Source organism: Terrapene carolina, unplaced genomic scaffold (assembly GCF_002925995.2).
Source record: "Terrapene carolina triunguis isolate 2854851 unplaced genomic scaffold, T_m_triunguis-2.0 Scaffold227, whole genome shotgun sequence".
NCBI lineage: Eukaryota > Metazoa > Chordata > Testudines > Emydidae > Terrapene > Terrapene triunguis.
The window spans coordinates 1,641,104-1,663,794 of NW_020664578.1; the positions used below are offsets into that span (position 1 = coordinate 1,641,104).

At 47.7% G+C, this 22,691-nt stretch overlaps 1 protein-coding gene across 11 annotated transcripts in view; it reads right to left on the reverse strand.

The window, feature by feature from the left end:
* The window catches only part of MEF2D (myocyte enhancer factor 2D), a 124,492-nt gene extending 102,124 nt beyond the window's left edge, over positions 1 to 22,368 (reverse strand). For 10 of the 11 annotated variants that reach the window (XM_026656270.1, XM_026656273.1, XM_026656271.1 and 7 more), the window contains exon 1: positions 22,290 to 22,368. The gene's annotated coding sequence lies outside the window, so the exon portion shown is untranslated. Of the gene's footprint in view, positions 1 to 12,735; positions 12,815 to 22,289 lie in introns of those variants that run through there. The other variant, XM_026656266.1, reaches the window with a different exon arrangement.
* Positions 22,369 to 22,691: the final 323 nt, after the last annotated feature.

The following is a 22,691-nucleotide window of genomic DNA, read 5'->3' on the forward strand; positions in this document are numbered from 1 at the left end:
GGGATCAGACGCCATCTTCCCAACACTCCTCCTAAGTGTCTGCAGCCAGATCCAAAGCCCGTTGAAGACAGTGGAAAGACTCCCATTGGCCTAGAAACCAGTGGGGCAGCATATTGGGTTTATAGTCCTTTGGTTAAGTCGCCCGCCTAGCATCCCATCGACTGCCAGAGCTGGGTACACGAAATTCGGGCTTGGTCTCAACAGCAGCACAGAGACTCTCAACCTTTTCAGACCAGCAGCCCGGCAGAGGAAGGGCAGGGTGGCCACAACTCCCTGGCACCCTACATGATCTCCCCAGCTGGACATGTTGCCCTTGAGAGAGGAGCCCTGCCAGCACCACGTCCCGCTAGTTTTCCCCAAAGGTCTCCCACCCAGTGACTGAGCCAAGCCGGCGCTGTGAAACGTGGCAAGATTTGAAGAACCGTGAAATGGACTCAAGGCCCAGAGTTTGGAGCCTAAGCCCCACATTCGGATCTGGAGTCCTGGTTCCATCCATTACGGGGCAAGGACAAGCTTCCAAGTCTGGATCCCCAACTCTCCAACGTTCAGTGGCTGCTGATGGCTGTTCACTGGGGATATCCTTAGGTGTGAACAGCACACGGCGTGTCCCAAAGTACTTTGTGCCTCAGCGCCCTCGTGTGCAGAGATCATCGTTCCCATCACACAAGAGGGTAAACTGAGGCCAGCGGCTTGCCCAAGGTCTCAGGGCATCTAGAACGGAGCATAGGACTAAAGCCCTGGAGTCCTGTCTCCAAGCACCCTACTCTAACCACACTCCCTCCCAGAGGCAGAAGAGAACCCAGGCGTCCTGACTCCCAGTACCATGCTCCAATCACCAGGTTGACAAGCCAAGAGCAAGTTGAACTAAGTTGCCTGAGCTTTGTGCAGCCTGAATTGTAGTTTCTTCTCCAGCAGGGGGAGGGAAAGGGGGGAGCAGAAGTCTCATTCGGCATTGCTGTTTCATTTCCCTACCGGTCTTTATCAATCGACAACTCCCGAGCCGGGGACTCGGGTAATTTTCCTCTGCACGAACTACAGTTTTCTAAATGAAGGGAAGCGAGAGCCCATTAAAATCGCTCCCTCGCCCACCCCTCTCGGCTCCCTGCAGGGCATGAAATAACCACCTGCCAACTCCCCAGAGCCCCACGCCATGGCAGGATCGCTGCCAGTTCCCCTGTCACTATTGTCAGAGCAAAATTTAGATACCTGGTAATGAGGAGGTTTAATGTGACAGATGAGAGGTTGGCTCATTAATATATATACACACACACACACACACACACACACACACACACACACAGATGATTATAGGCTGGATTCTGGTCTCATCCACGCTGGGGTAAAGCAGGAGACTGTCAGTGGAATTTCCCCAGTGATCTCAAGAGCAAAAGCAGGACTTCGTCGCAGGCTAGATCTCCCTAGAAACTTTCACAGGTGTAGCTATGTTACAGGTAAAGCCAGGTGACATTTTTCACACACAACTTTTTTTGGGGGGGAGGGGCCGGGGAAGAGGAGGGGAGGTGAAAAAATGCAGATTTGGTGATGCCTGAATATTCTGTGAGTTTGTGTCAATTTGGCCGAATTGTTTCAGTCCAGAAAAAAATCAAAATGTTTTGATTTTTCAGCCTGAAGTGACTTTTTGTTTCTACAGTTCCTTTAATTTCCTTTAAAAAATTACAAATGTTTTAAGAGAGTCAAAATCAAACCCAGGCACGTTGATTTCATCTGACTGAAATGCTTTGTTCGAGACCAAACATTTTTCAGCTGGTCCGTTCACCGAAAAGTTTGAAAAAATTCATTTGCAGTTTGACTCGACACAATTCTTCCACACACACATTTGCAAGTGAATCCCAAAGTCCCTTATTCACACAGCTCTAGTTAGGGGTGTGATTTTTTTTGGCCACATTTCTATCCTGGCAAAAGCCCTGGTGTAGACGCAGTTATACTGACCTGCCAAGGGGCCTTGGGCCAATCATTTCCTCTCTGTGCTTCTCTTTCCTCTCCCAGCCTTTCTCTGGCCTGTCTAATTAGACTGTAACTTCTTAGGGACAGGGATCGTCTTACACTTTGTGTTTGTACAGCTCCTAGCACGGCAGGACCCTGATCTCCATTGGGGCCTCTAACCACTACTGGAAAATACATAATAATAAATAATAATAATAATAATATACCAACACGTAAGTGGCTACAGATGGATCGGGAGGATAAGCTGCAGTCAAACAGGAGTTTAAGTAGGGAAATGGTTTGCACAAAGAGCGAGCTGCCTAAGGTCTTGCAGAGATGCGGTTGTGGAGACAACAGTAACCCAGTCCTTCCCCCCATCTCTAACCACTAGGCAACGCCTCTCCATCCCCTAGCACCTTTTAAGTCAGATTGGCTGGCACTGACCATTTCCTATCTGTGGCATCTGAAACTGAGACCTCGTCAAAGCTGAAATGTGTTCAGCTCCTGTACCACGGAAGGATCTCGATAGCGATCTCAGATGTAGCCCTGCACACCTGCCCTGACCAGCGAGCTAAGCTGACTAAACCACCCTGACCGCTCTCATCCCCTAGCTAGCTGTCTACAGACTAAAGCCTTGTCTACACACAAAAGTTGTGCCACTTTATCTGTGCCAATACAGGCAAAGTTTCACAGCCCCTGGATGCAGTTCAGTATCAAGGTGCCGTGATATAGCACATTCTCCCTTTTGTATGGCAGAGAAGGTGCGACATAAGCCCCAATATTTCACACTGGGGTGAAATATTTCACATAGAAGGTGAAGAAAGACTAAGTGACTTACCCAAGGTCACACAAGAAGTCTGGGGCAGAGCAGGGATTTGAATCTAGGTCTCTCAAATCCTAACCCCTGGGCCATGGGAATCAGTGGAAGGACTTCAGTGAACCAACTGCCTGAGAAAGGCAGCGAGTGGACAGCAGTTTAGAAAGGGGAAGAAGGAAATGCCAAGACGACCCCAAGGACGGTATGGAAGGGCCTGAGAAGAATGAGATTCTCGCCCCCAAGTCAAATCTTGTGCAGCGGAGATTGGAACCAAGGCAAAACACCAAGTTAAGAAGCATTACTGGGTGCAAAGAGGAGAATATGTTCTAAAGGAAAGTTAGGGGCTATCCATAGTGGGCGTTGGGTTTTCCCCCAATAATCATAGCAGCTGGTTGTCCTCTCCGATGTGTGGGTTTTACCCAAGGGAAACTCCACTGGACCTGATTCTCTGTTGCCCAGCACCTTGTTCAGTCATTCAGACCAGTGCAAAGTGGGTGGGAAATGCTACCGTTCTGATTTGGTACCGTTCTACATCCCACGTTGCACTGCTGTAATTGACCGCACAGGCTGCAGAGCAACAAGAATCAGCCCCATTCAACGGAGACGCTCCTGATTTACAACGCCATAAATGAGAGGAGAATCAGGCCCATTACCCCCAGCTCTTCCTTCTCAGAGAGCTCTCTGGATGGACAGCACCCATGTCCACCAGATGTTAGCTATATCGCTTCCCGCTTTACTGCCAGGCACTCAGCTATTACAGTGATGAAGGCAGTAGAAGAGTCTATATAGAATAGAATAGAATAGAATAGAATAGTTGTTTTATATTTGTACAGTGCCTAGCACAATGGAGTCCTGGTCCATGAATGGTACTACCACAATAATGAATAATATTAATAATAATATAGGTCACCAGGCAGCAATTAATGAATATGGCTCAAGCCAAGGGCACATTCGCAGTGATTGGAGCCGGCTGAAATTTTTGGTTTGAAACAAAACCTTTTCAGTGAAATGTGGCCATTTTTTCAAATACAACGATTTTACAAAAACATTTTGATTTTCTCATTGTTTTCCATTTTTCAAATGTTTCTTCTCAAAAACGGGGGGGATTTTTTTTTGTAAACTGTTTTCATTTTTATTTTCTCAGTTATCCATTTTTTTCTCATTTTCTAATCGCCGGGGTTCTTTCAGCTGTCATTTTCAATTTCTTGTTACAATTTTCCAGTTATTATTTTCATTTTCCAATGATCCATTTTTGATTACCACTTCGGGTATGTTTTCCCTGGCCGAGGTGCTACTGATGTACAAATAATAGCTATTTGGTGTATCTATCATTGTATTCTATACTGTGATTCATCGCCTCAGTATCTGACCGTGTAGAACCAAGAGCATAGTGAAGTCTCTAGTAGATTTCATGGAGTCTCTGGCACTTCTCCATTTTCAGACTCAAAATTCTGCTTGGGGTTGGGGTTTTGGTTTGATTTTTTGAGGGGAGGAGCTTGGGAGGAGTTTAGAGGTAGAAAGGGCTGTCATTCTGGATTGCCTCTAAAAATCAGGCATCTTTAATATGTTTCAAGTTGGGCATACAAAATCCTTAGTAACTTTTGAAAAGCTTGGCCAATAATATAACAATAATAAACATCACGGGGTAGTGGGTTTTACTTGCATTACCCAAATGTTAATTGCACTCGTATGTGAAGCACTGATCAAATCAATCCAGATCATGTACACAAATGAAATACAGAAGTGTACATAGTTCCCTCCGTTCCCCCACCATAACGCACTGATCCTCTAATCAACTCAGACCCCTACACACACACACACACACGGCCAGCTCAAAGCCTTGCTTTATGTACTGTGAGATTTTGTAGAACCAGCGGTGCTGGAAGTTAAAACACAGAGTTCCTTTAGGCACGAGAGTGAAGATTTCCAGCAGGCAGAGCTGTTGTAAATAAAGGGGATCAGGTTTCTGATGGATTTAGTCATTATTTTTTGTACTGCAGTGGAACCGAGGGTGATCAACCAAGATCAAGGGGTAGCGACTGTCTGTGTGTTGTGTGTTTTGTACAGCACTGAGCACAACTGGGTCCTGGTCCGTGACGGGGGCTCAGAAGTGCTACAATAATCTGAGTAATAAATAATAGTGGTCCTCAATGTGCTAGGTTCTACACACAGACACAGAGAGAGGCAGCCCTTGCCCAGACAAGCTTCTGATAGTCTAAGCAGACAATGCACCGGAGGCACAATTAGCCACCTAACCTCACCCAGAAGCAGCGATGAGAATAGACGCTGACACGCAAGCCAGTCTCCTAGCCGCTAGACCACACTACCTCTCAGGACTAGCATTCGGATACCAACTGCTGTTATTGTCAACCGAGAGGAGGGAAAAGGAGATGTAACATAGTGACAAGTTAGGGTGGGAGTCACATAGTTCAGAACCTGGCTTTGAACCTCTCTATTTTCAAGGGATCCAGATTTTTTATTTATTTATTTATTTTGGTGGGGGGTTCAGCCAGGACACTCGTCCCTCGATTCTGAACTTTCCCTTCTGGGGGTGCTTGGATATCGGGGTTGCTGCCAGGCTGCTCTCTGACAATAGCCCTGATTTTCCATTGCCCGGCACCTTGTGCAGCCATTGGCCCCAGGGCAAAGCGGGTTGAATAGAACCGAATCAAGGAGCGTTTTGCACGCCTTCTGCACCGGTGCTTTTGACCACACAAGGGGCAGGGAAAACTGAGCCATGGGGATGGGTCCCTTTTGCCTTCAGCTGCATGACTCATGGCTCCGCCAGGGGCATGTGACTGCATGATGACAAGGTACATTCGGTCATGCCTATTACCGCATTCAAAGGAACGCAAGCGATTCACAGGCACATCCCCAGGCCAGCCTGGACAAAGGCCCTTCCCACCTGCCAGTAAGAGATACAGCTCCGTCCCCTAACTCATTAACAGCCCCCACGCACGTACGTCTACAAGCAAAAGGCTGACGAGGGAACCTGGGGACTGATCCTCATCTCTAAGGCCTCTCTACACCCAGCCTGGCAATGTAAAGGGGCCAACTGACGCCCACATTAAAGCCAGATTGATACAAAGGAGGCTTGGTGCAAATGAGAATCAGGCCCTGGCTCTTTAAGGAACTGAAATGCAAAGAGACAGCTGGTTATCAGCTGTTGCCACTCACTCATAGGAAACATATTCTACAGACACACACACACACAAAACCTGTCCCCCCTGCTCTGCGTAACTGGCCCTGCTGTCTGTAAATTACATGGGTTGAGCTGGGACAAACTGGAAGTGAAAATTAAAATAAATAAGCTTGTCCCATCTCAAGGTACTGAAGAAAATTTCATCCAGACTCACTGCATAATGTTTCCTGTTTGCGAAGAAGGCTACCCCAGACCAGATCTGCTTTTATAAGGAAGATTTTTAATCCCATTCCTGTCCAGTCCTCTTAGAAGAAAGGAATTTTTCCCCGCAGAAGCAGCCTGGCAAACTATTGATGCAAATCAGTGGCCCACTAGCTGCCTCTGTCCTGCACTACATGAACATGTAGTGTGTTCTTGATGGTGACGGTGGGGCTAGACCCTTAATCTTACTGCTCCAAAAGAGCAGGTCTCTGCCACCTAAGCAAAAGGAGAATTGCCACTAATGCTTAGCAGTATAGGGTATATGATATACCAGCTGGGCTGTTCTGATTCTATCCAGTAGAGGGCAGCTCTCTCACGCTCTTGTGCTCTCTCTCATACACATGCCAGTTCATGACACTTCTTGCCAAAATCCAAGTTCTTCACCGACCCCAGTGGAAAGGATACCCTTCAAATCCCAAAAGCCAGCAAAGGCAATAGCCGTGTTATGAATATTAACATCTCCTATCACAGCATTTAAGGAGAGCCATGGATGGAGGAAGCTATTCTCATGGCCTGAAGTCAGGCAGTCATCCTGCCAGCTCCCACCAGCAAAGCAGGACAACCAGAGGAGCATTCAGCAGGGAGGCCTCTGCAGTTAGAGGAAACAGTGATTCATTAAGTGGCGCTATTCCTTCTGAGTCACTGCTGAACCAATGCCAAAGGACATCTTGCTGGGGCGGCCGTGATTCCGACCAGACATACAGTCAACATACCTTGGAGGGTAAATGTACCCATTGCACAGATGGGAAAACTGAGGCCCCTGAGACTTGGCCAATGTCATGCAGAGAGTCGGTAATAGAACCCCTGCATAGACACACTTCCAATCAAAGCCAGAAATAGACTCACAGCAGGCTACATTCATTCCCAGAGCTGGCCCCCTAGGAGTCCCCTACTCTAACCACCAGACCCTATTATCTTCCAGAGCTGGGAATGGAACCCACGACTGACTCAGCAAGGAAATTTGGCCTTCAGACGTCTCTCTGATAAATATAGTTCCACAAGACTAAATGGCTTTACTTGAAACAGCATTGCTTTATGGATCGTAAATCCAAATGAGATTCCCACAACAGGCCCCGATAAACCCTTACACGGCTTCCAAACCAAAAACATCACTGCACATCCATGGGGTGAAGACACCAGCACTCTAGGATGGTGGAGTTCACGCTAGTTACGCTCGGGCTGATGAACTGAGAAAAGACCGAGAGCGGCTCCATATGGAAGCATCACCTGCCAGCCATATGGGATGGCCGTGGATTACGGCTGCATATGCTTACAAAGTGGCCTGAAAGAGAAAATCAAGGGCTGAGCTTTTCAAAGCTGCCTCACGTATGCGGATAGCAAAGCCTTTCGAGCAGGGACGGAGGGAAGCAAGAATGGTCTAGTGCAGGGGTAGGCAACCTATGGCACGTGTGCCAAAGGCGGCACGCGTGCCAAAGGCGGCACGCGAGCTGATTTTCAGTGGCACTCACGCTGCCCGGGTCCTGGCCACCAGTCCAGGGGGCTCTGCATTATAATTTAATTTTAAATGAAGTCTCTTAAACATTTTAAAAACCTTATTTACTTTACATACAAAAATAGTTTAGTTATATATTAGACTTATAGAAAGAGACCTTCTAAAAACGTTAAAATGTATTACTGGCACGGAAAACCTTAAATTAGAGTGAATAAATGAAGACGCGGCACACCACTTCTGAAAGATTGCTGACCCCTGGTCTAGTGGTTAAGGTGTTAGCCTATGGCTCAGAAAACCTGCCTTCAGCTCTCTACTCTGCTATGGGCTTCTTGTATGATCTTGGAAAATTTTCTGTGTCTCTGTCTGTTGAACGGAGATAATATTATAGCCCTGCCTCAGGGAGATGTTATGAGGATAAATACCTTAAAGACTGTAAGGTGCTCAGAAGTAGTTTGTGGTCATTTAAGGGTGACAGATAAAGGAGCAAATTTATGTCTGGTGTGCTTGATCACTGGAGCTGCTCAGAAAACGTATGTACTGCAAAAAAAATTCTTTTAAAGAAACACAATTTTCATTTAAAAATATTTTTCATAGACTTTTTTTGGGGGGGGAGGCTCATTAAAAAAAAAAGAAAGAAAAATGTATAGTTGTCAAAACCCAGACATATTTGGATAGAAATGAAAACATGCTGTGAACATTTTCATTTGGGGGGGGGGGGAAACTTGTTTTGTCGAAAAAAAACTTCCAGACAAAAAAATGTGCCCAGCTCTATTTGTTTGCAAGAAAGACAGCAAACAGGGACGTGAAAGGTCATTGTAAGTTTCTGAACACTGAGTAAACTGAGGCACAAAATGGAGATTCATGTGTCCAAGGTCAATGATAGGAAGGGTTCTATTCCTTGCTCTGTCACGCTAAGTAAAAATGTATTAGCTCGTTTGTATGGATACAGTCATTTTAAGGATAAAAACAGAGAGATCCCTAGGCTGGATCAGGCCTGAGGTCCAACTTGCCCAGTATCCTGGGTGCTACGGTATTGCAGAGGAAGGTGTGAGAACCCAGCAGCAATAGATCTGGGTTCTCCTGGTCTCCTTTTGGTTTAAGCCTGAATATTGAAGTTTAGTATCTCTTGCGGAATGTTTATCATTAATTATGACAACTCTGGATCTTCTTGATCTCCATATCAATGTCCAGTCCCTGTTTGAATCTTGTTACACTCTTGTCCTCAGTTACTTCTTTTGGCAATGAGTTCCACAGTCTAATTGGTTTTTTGTTTTTTGTTTTTTTTGGGTGGGAAAAGTATTTGAACAAGACCTTGTTTTCCTACTTAGGCGCTTTTGTCCTTTAGTTTTTCATGGAGGTTTTTACATCTACATTATTATTATTTATATTTCAGCAGCGACTAGAGGCTCCAGCCAAGATCACCATGCTAGACAGCCTCTACCCCAAAGAGCTAACAGTCTAAAAAGACAAGACAAGCGAAGAATTTTCCCAGTGTCACTCACAGAGCCAGTATAGAACCCAGGAGTCCTGATTCCCAATGCAGTGTCCTGTCCATTGGAGGTGGAAACGTTTGAAGTTCTGTGGAATACGCATTGGTTTTCTTTATTCCACCTTAGCCTCCACAGTAGCAGTGAGATTATTAAGACATAACAAAACTTAGGTCTAATCAACCATAACCCTCAAGTGCTTTAGAAAGGGAAGCAAGCATCAATTACCCACCTAGTGAGGTTCAGAGAGAAGAAGTGACATGCACAAGATCACAGAGCAAACAGAGAAGGACTAGCACCCTGGGCTCCCAACTGCCAGCCCAGCGTCCCACCCGCTGGGCCGTATTGCTTCCCGTAGAGCGGGAGGCTTAAAAGAGGTCACTGAGAGTAATGCTTAGAGACAAGAGAGAGCCGGGATTTACCACGTTCAGTTCACACACAAGGCGCGCTGACCTGGTCTTCACTGATACACGCATACAGCACATCATGCTTAGGAGCCAGTTGACACACAGTTTATGGGAATAAGCTGTACTGGTCTATGCACTTTTATGCCAGTATAACTGCATCCACACTAGGCATGTTTGGAGCTTCTAAGCAGATACAGTTAAAGGGATATAAAAATGGTGAGTGGACCACCGAGCTGGTTGGAATCTCCAGTTTTTCAACCTAGGCAATTATTTTTTTTGAGTTTTGAAATTTTGAATGACCCATCCCTCCTACCCCCAAAATCGAACCCTCCTCCACCAAAAACACCCCAAAAAATCCACACACAATTTTCCCCCTAGAGAGAGGAAAAGGGAAAAAGAGGCAAGAGACCCACATGAACAATGCCAGTCCTATCGCTTGATACCCAGCTCGGCAAGTGCTCAGATACCATGGTAATGGGGGAAGTGAAAAAAAACAGAATAAGAGAGGACCCCTGCTCTTCTTTAAAGCAACAAATTTGGGGAGATCTCCCCAACTTTGCACAGATACAAAATGACGGCACAAGGTACTAGAAAAACAGGCCCATCATTAGAAGATTTTCACCCTGATTCTGGGTCCTTGCCTGATGATTTTTTCTTCTGCTACATGTTATGAACTCAGCATACATGATCACGCAAAATATGTGCGTTCTACCCCTTCCCCCGACCCTGTGTTTGCGGTCTCTATTTGATTGTCAGCTCTGCGAGACAGAGACTGACTACCATTCGGCCTTTGTACAGCGCCTCGCACAACGGTGCACCATTGTTCTCCAAGTGCTTCAGGAGCCAAATCAGCCATCAACATTACCCAAAAAAGCCACAATAGAGTGAATTCATTGTTCCATTTACAAGTATTATTATTATTTTATCAGTTACAATTGGTTAATAACATAGTAAAAGCATCCTGATTGGTTAATAACTTAGACTCTTTAATAATTAAATCACCCAGTGGTTTAATATCATGTGCTGCAAACTGCTGCAGGAGACACATTAAAGAGCCACTCGTGGCGGCTGCACCTCAATCTGAGTATTGCTGGCCAAGTGGCTAGAACGGTTGACTGGGACTCATTCAGGAAACTTGAGTTTGATGCTTGGTTCTGACCTTGGGCCAGGTACTTCCCCTCTCTATGCCTCAGTTTCCCCATCTACAAAATGGGGGTGATTATGAATGCGACCTCCTTTGTAAAACGTGTTGAGGTCCACTGACCAAAAGAGCTAGGTGTCATTAGCAACAAGAATCCAAGGCCAGATTTTTCACAAGACCTCAGCTCCCATCTTATCACCCACAGAAATATCGGCACATTGGCCGCTGAGCGCTTCTGAAATCTCCACCTTACTTAGGTGCCTACCTGGGTGCTGGTCTCTTTGGAAACTCTTACCCCCAATGGTGGGTGCTGAGTTCAGGGATACCTGGGTAATTTTGGAAGAACTCCAGCTCCGGACACATTCACGGTCCCACCCAAGGTGTAAATTTCCACTCTGCAATACAACAAACCTGATGGAAACAAAACCACCCTGTGCAATTGCTTTTGCAGAAGGGTGTTAGAGGGGAAAGAAAGACCTCAGAGGAACCACTATAAACAGCCTGGGTAAAACCTAGTAAATAAAGTGGGTTGCTCCCAACCCTGCTTCCTGTTTTCTTTTGCAGCATGTTCCGGGCTGCTGTCACAGCCCTGAAATTGACCGTCTTACTATGTTTGAGAGCTGCCACGCTGAGATTAGAGGCAGATATTCATCCCTACCCTGTCCCATGGAGAGTGGGGGAGCAGCGTATGTCTCCCCTATTCTGGGGCTTCCTGAGCCAGTTGAGTCCCAGGGCTGCCCTAATTTATTATCTGTACTGCAGGAGCACCTAAAGGCCCCCCTTTCGCCCATCAAGGATCATAGCCCCATGGCGCCGGGTGCTGTATGCGCCTACAAAGAAAAGACAGTTCCCGCCCCTAACAGCCTACAGTATAACTTGCCTCCTGCACTGCCATAACTCTATGGGTTTCGTGGCAAACAGGAATTTATTATTATTAATCAGTTGTATTACCATAGAGCATAGGAGCCATGGATCAGGACCCCACGGCGCTAGGCGCTGTACAAACACATTTCAAAAAGACAGTCCCTGTCTCCCATTCCCTGCTTACCCCAGAACAGACTCCTGCAGGGGCTATCGGCTCTAGCTCTGTGCTTGGCAGGAGCCATCCCCCAGGGTGAGGGCTTTAGGTGAGCCTCCTAGCAGAGCCAACACAAAGGTGCTGTGAGGGTGTCCGCTGAATCTGGTCTTTCTAAACACCCTTGGGTCCCTGAGAGATGGGAGCTATTTGACTTCTTAAAGCAGCGGCGTTCCTCTTTCTGGAAGAAAAGGGGTTCCCTCCCCTCCATGATGCAAACTTCTGTGGATGTCAGGATGCCTGTTTTTAGTTAGGGGCAGGGACAACATTCAGATGTGGATTCTGAACCCACACCCCCAACGATCTTATCTGCATGGCTGGGCTTTTGTTTGGTTTTAGGCAGCATGGCCAAGTGGCTAATACATTGGACCAAGACTCGCAAGACCTGAGTTCTTTTCCTGGCTCTGCCACTGGCCCACTTGGGCAAGTCCCTTCCCCGCTCCGTGCCTCGGTTTCCCCATCCCACCTTTTTGTCTGTCTGGTCTATTTAGACTGCAAGCTCTTCAAGGACAGTCTCTTGCTATGTGCCTGTGCAGCACCTTGCACAACGGGGCCCCTATCCCCAGTGCGGCATCACAGGGTGCTACCGTAATACACATAATAACCAGCTCCCGACTTTGCTCAGAAAGTGACTCAAGAAGAAACACACACACCGAAGGTCTATTTCATGGTTACTACTAATATTAATAACAAAACCTCCAGCTAAAGAAACAATGCAACAAAACCAGAGGGTGACAATAGATAAGAAGGCTGAACACAGCATGGTCTCTCAGCACAGGGCAGTCTCTCTGAAAGCTGATCTGGTGGGGAGTGCGGGGCTGTCGGCTGCTGAGTTGTCTCCTAAACCCCATGGGCCACTGGAGCGTCATCCAAGCTTAAAACCAAAAACAAACAAACAAAAAACCTAACCCAGTTGGGCTGGTCCAGCTAAAGCAACGCCTGGGTTTTTTTTAAAAAAAGAAGTTGCTAATTTTAAACTCCCCAGTGGAAAGAGTGAGAGGTACTTACAGGAGACAGGATGGCTGCGTCCTTTTCCACGTATGCTCAGCCCTGGACGTCTGAAAGGAAGCTCTGAGGACAAGGGAGCCAGTCCCAACCCTGCAGGAAAGCCGTCTTGTGTCCCGTGTTCCTCCCCTCCACCCCTCACCAGCACCTCAACAACTGTCCCCAATCTGTCACTGACAGCACCATAGAGGGAATGAGCCAACCCCCCTCCCTTTCCCCAAACACTGTCCTACAGTGACAGAAAGAACTCGGCCTGTCTAAAGGGCAGAGACAGATGTAAAACTAGAGGGAGGTGGTAAAGCGCGGGGCGCGGGGGCGGGGGGGGGATGGGAGAAGCCAAAGCAGCCTGCCTGGAAACAGCTGTTGAAAGCAGCCGCTTGGTTCGCTTCCTTTGCAGCCAAAGGAGCAGTGACCACAGTGTGTGTGGGGGGGGGGGACCTGCCTAGCAGATCGGACAGCAAGGCAGTCTAGCATTACCTGGACCGAAAATCCTTCCGACGTCCACACCCGCACACACCTGCCCCCTGCACGTCCCCGCACCATAATCCGTCCTGTCTCTGTCGCCCCACTCGCTCCTGCAATCTCGTGATGGAAAGGGAACTGGTAAATAAACCCTCAGGGCCGGATTCTGCCACTGCGCTGCATGGTGGGTGGACGTTTGCGCCGGGGCCCTGGAAAAGGCGACTCAGACGGAATGGGAGCGTTTGGCACTGGGGTAAATGGTGGTGAGAGATCCAGACGCAGGGGGCTTGGTCAGAGCCAGAGGACGCCTGCACACTTGGGACTTTTCAAACTCGTCTGGAACAAATATGCAACCACAGGGAGACTCACTGAGGGTGTGCACACACACACACATACACAAAAGTTGTACAGCTTTGACGACACCAGTGTAGTTACAGTGATTCAATGCCCTAGTGTGGATGCAGTTGTAGCAGTATAAAGGTGCCTTTTCCCAGTATAGCTTATTCCCCTTCCCGTACAGGAACAGCTATACCAATATATGCACTTTTGTACTGATACAATTGCATCCACACTCGGATACAGGTATGGTTAAAGCAGGAACGCATGCGTGTGTCGACACGAGTGTCCGATGAAGACGGCGTGAGAGGCTGGGAAAGGATTCTTCCGTCCGCGGTTTGAAAATGGATCTCAGTCAGTCGCAAAATACCAAATGGCAATGGATGCATTGGAAGGACAAAACGTGCCCTACGCTATAAGTGACAGAAGTGAAGTCTAGGGGTCAGAGTACAGGGGCTGGACATCAGGAGTCCTAGGTTCTCAGTCTGATTTCTGGAAGAGAAGATGGCGTACTGGTTGGGGGCAGGGCCGGCTCTACCATTTTTGCCACTCCAAAAAATAAAAAAAAAAAAAAGGCGCTCGGACTGGGCTGCCCCAAGAATGGACAACATGCCGCCCCTTAGCATGTGCCGCCCTGGTTGGGCGGGGGCTGGGAGTCAGGACTCCTGGGTTCTAGCCCCAGCTCTGGGAGAGCAGTATGGCCTACTGCAGGGGTCGGCAACCTTTCAGAAGTGCTGTGCCGAGTCTTCATTTATTCACTCTAATTTAAGGTTTCGCGTGCCAGTCATACATTTTAACATTTTTAGAAGGTCTCTTTCTCTAAGTCTATAATATACAACTCAACTATTGTTGTATGTAAAGTAAATAAGGTTTTTAAAATGTTTAAGAGGCTTCATTTAAAATTAAATTATAATGCAGAGCCCCCCAGACCGGTGGCCAGGACCCGGCAGTGTGAGTACCACTGAAAATCAGCTCACGTGCCGCCTTTGGCACGCGTATCATAGGTTGCCTACCCCTGGTCTACTGGTTGAAGCAGGTGAGGCTGGCGAATCCGGATTCCTGGGTTCTGTCCCTAGCTGTACCACTGATTTGCCGTCTAATCTCTGGTAATTCACTTTGCCTGTCTAATGTGAATCAGTTTCCCCATCTATGAAATGGGGATTTCTAGGATTTACCGGTTAGGAATCTTTCTGAACAGCAAGGACAGCACCGCACCTTACACCAAAGAGCAAAGCGTTGCCCACCCCACCAGGGGCTTTGGGGGGGTTAAGGCTTTTTTCCTGGAAAGACTGGGAAAACGTAATTAAAGATGGAGATTTTCTTCTCTGAAAATTTCCATTTTTGACAAAATGCCATTTCTCATTGAAAGGGCAGTTACCACCTGGCCAATGAAAAGAACCCAAGATTGATCTAATTTTTTGTTTTTTAAATCTCATGATTTTTCAAGTCAGCCTCATGACGTTTTGGGTTCGACCCATGATTGTTGAACATGCTGTAAAACTATTTGCTTTGCAGTAGCATCTAGTGCTCCCACCGGCTATCAGCTCCTCGCTGTGCTGGGTGCTGGACATACATATAAGAGGCAGCCCCTGCTCCGAAAAGTTTATGGGAAACTGAGGCACAGAGCGTGTCAATAACCTGCCCACGGTCACACAGGGAGTCTGTTGCAGAGCAGAGAATTGAATCCAGGGCGCCTTAGTCCTAGGACAGAACCTTAAACACCAGGTCCTTATTTTCAATGCTACGTCCCGGAGGGCACCTTTTCAACCCTGGGACCCAACATTCCAGCTACTGCATAAGTTAAACCAAACCATGAATTCATTCAAACTAGAGATGGAGTCAGCTCTGGACCCTAACTATCACCGAGTTTGGATGTGGGATATGGTTGGAGTATGATCGATCTCCTCATCGAGCCAGATTTTTAGGGGTAATGAGCAACCACTGCTCCCATTGACTCAGCGCTTTGGAAAATCAGGCTCATGGCAGACAGTATAAAAGGGAGGCTCATTTAGTGAGCCTTGTTCCCGGACTGGCACGGGCCAAAAGCATAGGCCCTGCAAATGCAGCGCATGGTACTACCAGGCACGTGATTTACCGAGTACAATTGCAGTGGGACGATGCTGCGGGCGCTGGAAGGCGCAAGCATCAATTCAAGGAAGGTCACTGTCCCGGAGAGCCTTTCTGCACCAGAAGTGGTTGGGTACAAAATGCAGGAGAGGTTTTCTTGGCGTACCTCAAATTGCGTTGGACACAGGAACCCAAAGTGCCTATTGATCGCGGACAGCAGCGCCGTGCGTTCCAGGACGCGAGGACGGGGCCACGTGGGTTTTAAATCACCCCAGTATTGGTCGTCACATACTTCTGAGGCAGGGTCAATAATGCGCTTATATAATCGCTCGACTCCTACCGTGAGGCCGGCTTGGGGAACGGAAGGGGATGAGTTTCAAAGCAGCACTTTTCAAAAGTCCTCCTCCAACCTCAAACCTCATGCATCAACCCATTGAGTGAGCAATTCTGTAGCCTCAAAGCAACTGCTAAAAGCCCTGGCCTGATCAAAAATATAGAGCGTATCAGCCACCGGTCCTGGGGCCTTCTGCCCTACGATTAAAACCTATGTCTGGGCACCCGGCAACAACCCCGGTGTCCTCCAAACAGCACCACTTTGTAGCGTGGGCCTGGTCGACACTGGAAGCGTGATACCGATATAGCTAGGTTGGTTAGGTGGATGATTTTATATCAATATAACTTTAGCCAGTATAAGCTGCAGTTACATCAGTCTAACTGGCCCTCATACCTATCCATTCAGCTGTTCCTGAACCAGCATAAGCGATACCCGAATAAGCACTTTTATACCAACGTAGCTGCGTCCACACTAGGAGGGGTTCATCGGTTTAGTTTCACCAGTATGGTTAAACTTACAAAACTTTCTAGTGTAGACAAGGAATGTGCAGATCAAGTTCCACTACAAAAAGTGAAAGAATGGTCAGGCAGGTAAGGAATAGGATGGGGAAGATGGGTTCAGTTCCTGGCTCTGTTACAAAGTCCCTGTGTGAACCCCACAGGAGCTAGGCACCTACATACCTTTGTGAATCGAGGGGTGTGTCTACACTACAGTGACACCGCTCTGGCGCTGCCGCTGTAGCGTGGACGCTTCCTGCATTGACAGACGGGGTTTGTCCATCGATATCGTTAATCCACCTCGTCGAGAAGCAATGATAGCTAAGTCACCGGAAGAATGCTTCCGTCAACGTCCCCTGGGGTGAGGTCAACCTAACTATGTCACACAGGGCGCAAAATTTTTCACAGCCCTGAACGATGCAGTTAGGTCAACCTACGTTTTAGGGGTAGACCAAGCCTGGGCCTTAGGGCCTGATTCTATTTTCTACATCCCGGCCTGATCTACACTGAAAATGAGGTTGACACACCTACGTTGCTCAGGGGTGTGAAAAATCCACACCCCAAGCGCCATAAATTAAGCCGACCTACCCCTGGGGTAGAAGGGACTAGGTTGATGGAAGAATTCCCCATCACTCGGGGAGGCGGATTACCTACCGCAACAGAAAAACTCCTTCTGTTGAGGTAGGAAGCATCTACACTACGGCGGCAGAGTAGCAGCACCCTTAGTGTAGACGTGACCTTAGATCGTAAGCTCTTGAGGGTAGGAATAATCTCTCTTTATGTGTCTGTGCAGCATTTAGTCCTGATCTCGGCAGAGGCCTTTATGCACTTCTGTAACACATAATAACAACAATTAATATATTACGATCCAGCAGATCTTCCATCTCGTGAGATACTACGGGATCTTATACTGATTCTACACTGGCATATCTCCGTGATTTATACTAGATCAGAATTAGGACCTCCATCTTGACCTTGCAAGGGAACGGACAATGACCTCACTCGGTCTTTTCCATATACAGCCACTATGATCTCAAGTATATTATCTGCTCCCGATCTGATATGAAAGAGCCATCTCAATCCTCTTCTGAACTTCCAGCAAAACCTGCTTGCTCAGCAGAGAAAATACCCCCCCCCCACCGCCCACTTCGAGAGCTGGTGTCAGATTATTTTTAAAATCTCTCCTTGTATTGATTTTAATATCAGATACAGAATATACATTACATGAAACCATAGAACCCTCATAAAACGGTTACCCGGCCTCGTCTCTACCCACAACCTCATTACAGACAATGGAGATGCAAACATTTACTGTAACAGCAATAAACAGGGATACGAGTTCTAGAAAAAAAATACCCTCTTTTAAATGGTTCCGACATTCCCCCCCGCCCCGTTAATGCCATCAGCAGTCCTCATTTCCGGGGAAGGGAAGGAGATAGGGACAGGATAAGAGTCTTTTCACACTTATACAGTATTTCAGATTCATGATGGATGAGAACAAGTATACAATCTGCTTTCACGGGAAGGGAATGTTGGCTAGTGGTTAGAGCAGAGGACAGGGTGTCGGGGCTCCTGGCATTGGAGAGGAGTGGAGTCCAGTGGTTAGAGCAGAAAAAAAAAACTGGGTTCTGTACCCAGGTCTGCCACCTAATCTCGGTGTGGTTGTGGGAAACTCCCATCACTATATTTGTGCCTCAGTTTCTCCATTTATAAAAGGGTGATGATACTTCTCTCTCTGGGTTGTAACAAACGTTTGCAGAGCACTCTGAAAGCCTCAGGTGAGAGATCTTCACATAAAGGCAACGAATTATTTGACAGAGAAATAGATGCTCGGAGATTCTGCTCTTCCATCCAATAGCTTCATGGCCACACCTTTACACAGACATCTGGGGCATGATTCTTATTTACAAAGGGGCATTGAAGTGAGTGTCAATTTGTTACACTCATAACTACTTTAAGACCCTTTTACTTTACCACAGTGGCATAAAAGGCCTTAGTGTAAACGGGAATTCAGATCTTGGTCCTAAGAGGCACATGATACCCAGCTGATGTCATTCTGCCTAGCTCTACTGTCTTCAGAGGAGCTGCAGCTGATTCACACCAGCTCAGGATCTGGCCCTGTAGTTATCTAATCAGCACTGCTCCCGGACCCCTGCAAGCTGGCACAGCAGAAGACCAGGTTTTCTGCCCACGCCTGAGTTCTTGCATTAACAAGCCCAGCCATTGTGGCCAAATCTGCGCTCATCTTGTTCTTTGTTTATCGCAATGTCTTTTGACATGGGGAATTTACAGCCTTGTTAACAGGACATATTCAATTCAGGAGGTGGCTGGAGGAATAAAGGCTAGGAGACGTCCACTCAGTGCTTTTTGTGGGACTCTTTGGCTAGCTACAGAACTTTTAAATGAGTATCCTTCCTAGGATGACCAGACAGCAAGTGTGAAAAATCGGGACGGGGTGGGGGGTAACAGAAGCCTATATAAGAAAAAGACCCCAAAATCGGGACTGTCCCTATACAATCGGGACATCTGGTCACCCTAATCCTTCCCGATACTCACCCACATCCGAGAGCCTTGTTGTTAGAAGATTTAAGGATCTGATTCTATGTTGTTCTTCAGGTTGTGTATCCACTTAAACCAGTGCAGAGTGGATGTAAAACACTACCAAACCACGACTGGGTATGTCTACACTACAGTGGCACTTTGCACTAGTGCAGGTACTTTGAATTAGTGTCAATGACACTGGCCTGATTCCGAATTACACTCAGGTGTGCTCTACACACAGGTTTTGTACTGGGAAAACTATGTCATTTAGAGCTGTGATTTTCTACCAAAATACAGTACAACCCCTACTGTGGATGCAGCTGTGTCAGTATAAAGGTGCCTTACGCCAGTATCGCTTATTCTCCTTCCTTTATGAGAATAGCAATACCAGTACAAGCGCTTTTATACCAGTAGAACTGCTTCCACAGATGTGGGTTATATCCCTTTATCTGTACCAGGACAGTTAAAATGGTACAACTTTCCATAGACCCATAGAAATGTAGGGCTGGAAGGGACCTTAAGATGTTATCTAGACCAGTATTTCTTAATCTTTTTGATACCAGGGACCGGCTTACTGCCATCCTAAACTGTGCCAGGGAGATCTCAGGGACTGGCGCCGGTCCACGGACCAGTTGTTGAGAAACACTGATCTAGACCAAGGCAGGATTAAATATAACTAGACCATCCCTGACAGATGCTTGTTTAACCTGTTCTTTAAAACCTCCAGTGATGAGACTGCTACAGCCTCTCCCTTGGTAACCTGTTCCACTGCTCCAGCTGAGACCTCACCAGTGCCGAGTAGAGCGGAACAGTTACAGCCAGCGTTTTCCATATGACGCTCCTGTGAATACATCCAGAACGCCTTTTTTCACACCATTGACTCACATTCAATTTCTGATCCACGATAACTCCCAGATCCTTTTCAGCAGTACCGCCACCAAGCCAATTACTCCCCATTGTGTATTATGCATTTGATTTTCCCCTCCCACATGTACCACTTTCCCTTCTCTTTACCGCATTCCACCCGACTGAATTCAGATCAATTCTCCAGTTTATCACAATCATTTTGAGTTCTCAGCCTGCACTCCAAAGTGCTTGCAACCCTCCCGGCTTGATGCCATCCATAAATTGTAGAAGTGTACTCTCCACTCTGTCCTCTGCTCGTTAATGCAAATGTCCTCTCAGTCTGACCGTGTGTAGTGGGTGTATAAAGAAGCCCTGAGGCCGCTTGACGCCTCTCTGGCAGCATACAGGGGCCTTAAAAGCATTGTAACCTAGTATATAGAGCACCTGGGCTCTGTCCCTGGCTCTGTCACAGGTCTGCTGGGTGACCTTGGACATGACGCTTCAGCGTTCTGTGCCTCGGTTTCCCCATGTGAAATGGGGATAATGATGCGGACCTCCTTTGTAAAGTATTTTGAGCGCGACGGATGAAAAGCGGTACAGTATATAAGAGGTAGGGATTATCATTGTTATTAAAACAGGAAGAAATTACAGTTGCATATATGTTAAAGGCCCCTTTGCACTGCCAGACTAGCATAACTGTGAATCTGGCCTGTCATGTGGATTCATGGCTAGATTTTCATTTACACTAAGGCCCCTTTATGCTGCCAGAGCGGTGCAATGGGGCCTTAAAGTGGAAGCAACTATAATTTAAGGTCACTTTAAGGCCCCCTTAAATTGCTTGTGAATGCCCTGATGACTGAAGACCTCTGTTTACAGACACACACACACACACTTAGAACAGGTACAGCATGGCCATTGGCCAGGTGCGATTCCCATGCAGACGGCCCCCTGCCAATGTGCCACACTTCTGAGTCCGGTGGGACCCTCCCTTTCAGGGACGAGGGGAATTCAGAGCCTGCTCCCCCTCCTGCCCTGCACCTCGTGCAGTCATTTGCACCCGTGCAAAGTGGCTGTACAGTTCTGGCCCGGTAGCGCTTCACTCCCACATTGTACTAGTGTAACTGACTGCACCAGGGCTAATTAGTGCCAGCGGGTGGCAAGCAGGACCACTGCCAGCTGGGGCCTGGGCTGTGCCCCAGCTAACTAGTTTCACACAAAGACCACGCAGCACCCCTCAGACGGCAATGGATTCACTCACTACACACCTGGGCCGGATTCAAACCAATGCCTCAGAGGCTCTGGATCCCATTAGCCACTTAAAAGGATAGGTGCCTTTCCCCAAAAGCTGTGGGGGTGGCACCCGTTCTCTCATTTGACCCTAGGACAATCCCTTAGCTGCTCCCAGGCCACGGTCCCATTCGTTTCAGCTACAGAGCCCTCCCTCATTCCACCCCAGCATACAAGTTCTCTCTATGACCTGAATCCTCAGCCTGCATTCAAGGCAGATTAGGCAGTTACTGTACCACCTATTGCCTGCAACCGGTAACAAACGGAGATTTTGCCATAACCCCCACGCAGGGCTCACCAGCGGAGGCTGGCGAAGCCGCCTAGGGGGTGGGCAGCCTCGTGCTCTGAAATAGCTGCACGTCAAACTGCTACTACCCCCTCCAGTTTGACCACAGGAAATGTGATCTCAGCTCAGCCTCTCCTTCCAAATAGGGAGGGGAAATTTCTGCCTTCTCGCTCGCTCTCAGCAAACAGCAGCCCCCGACGGAAGACAGTGCCATAATTGGAAGGGTGGAGCACAGAGGAGGCACACTCCCTAAACCGAGCCGTTCTCCAGGTTTTCCACGCAGCCCAGGCAGGAGAGAGATTCTGTCCTGAAACCACTTCATCCTTTACCCTGTGGACCGCCCCCCCCCCCCCCGCCCAGTTCCCACTAATGCTGGGGTCCCAGAACCTTTTGCCCCGTGGACCAACTGGCCAGGGCTCTGCGGGGAAATGGAGGCTTACAAAATACAAGCCAGAGAACCACGATCTTGTCCCGTTAAGAAGGAAGATGCCCTGGAGATATTGGAGCAGGTCTTCAGCTGAATTTCAATGGAGCGACTCTGGTTTGCCCCCGCTGGAGATCGGGCCCATTGACATCAATGGCGCAATGCCCCATTTACAGAACACCACACTGGACAGGGAGGAAACCAGCTATTTTCCCCCCCCCCATGGCTTTCTGCCTTGAAACAAAACCCTAGTTAATAATGAGGGGTCAGATCCTTAGCTGGTGTAAACTAGCCACACGCCCCTTCTTTCGGGAGCTGCACTAATCTGCACCAGATAGGGATCTGGCCCATTGGAGCTGCCCCAATTGACCCCTCCCCCCCCCATTGGGGATCTGTTCCCAAAAGTCTTCTCTTTGTCAAAAAAAAAAAATAAACAAAAAACAATAGTGGGTGTTAAATAGGGATTTTCCCTCCTACCTGTTAGTCAGATGGCTGCATCTTCAGCTCACTCCAGACAGCAATTTGTAGCCATTGCCCGTCAATCAAACTGAAAAAGGAAAATGCCCGTCAGTTCCAAGGGGATAAAGTGACGAATGCAGGTAAAGTGCATAGTCTGTCCTGCCCTGGGTACAAGGGGATACCGGGAATCAGGGTTCCTGTCCTGTTAGGGCATCCCTCGTCCCTGAAGGGCTGGGATCTCAAGGTTCATACTCCAGAGATTTGTTCTGACCCGGCTGACAATTAATTACAAGAATCCTGACAGAACGGCAGCTAAGACCCTGATCCTGCAAGGTACTAAGGGCCCTCTACTCCTTGGAGCTGAGGGATACAAGACCTTGCAGGTTTGAAAGAAAGAAAGAAAAATATGATCTTGAAGCT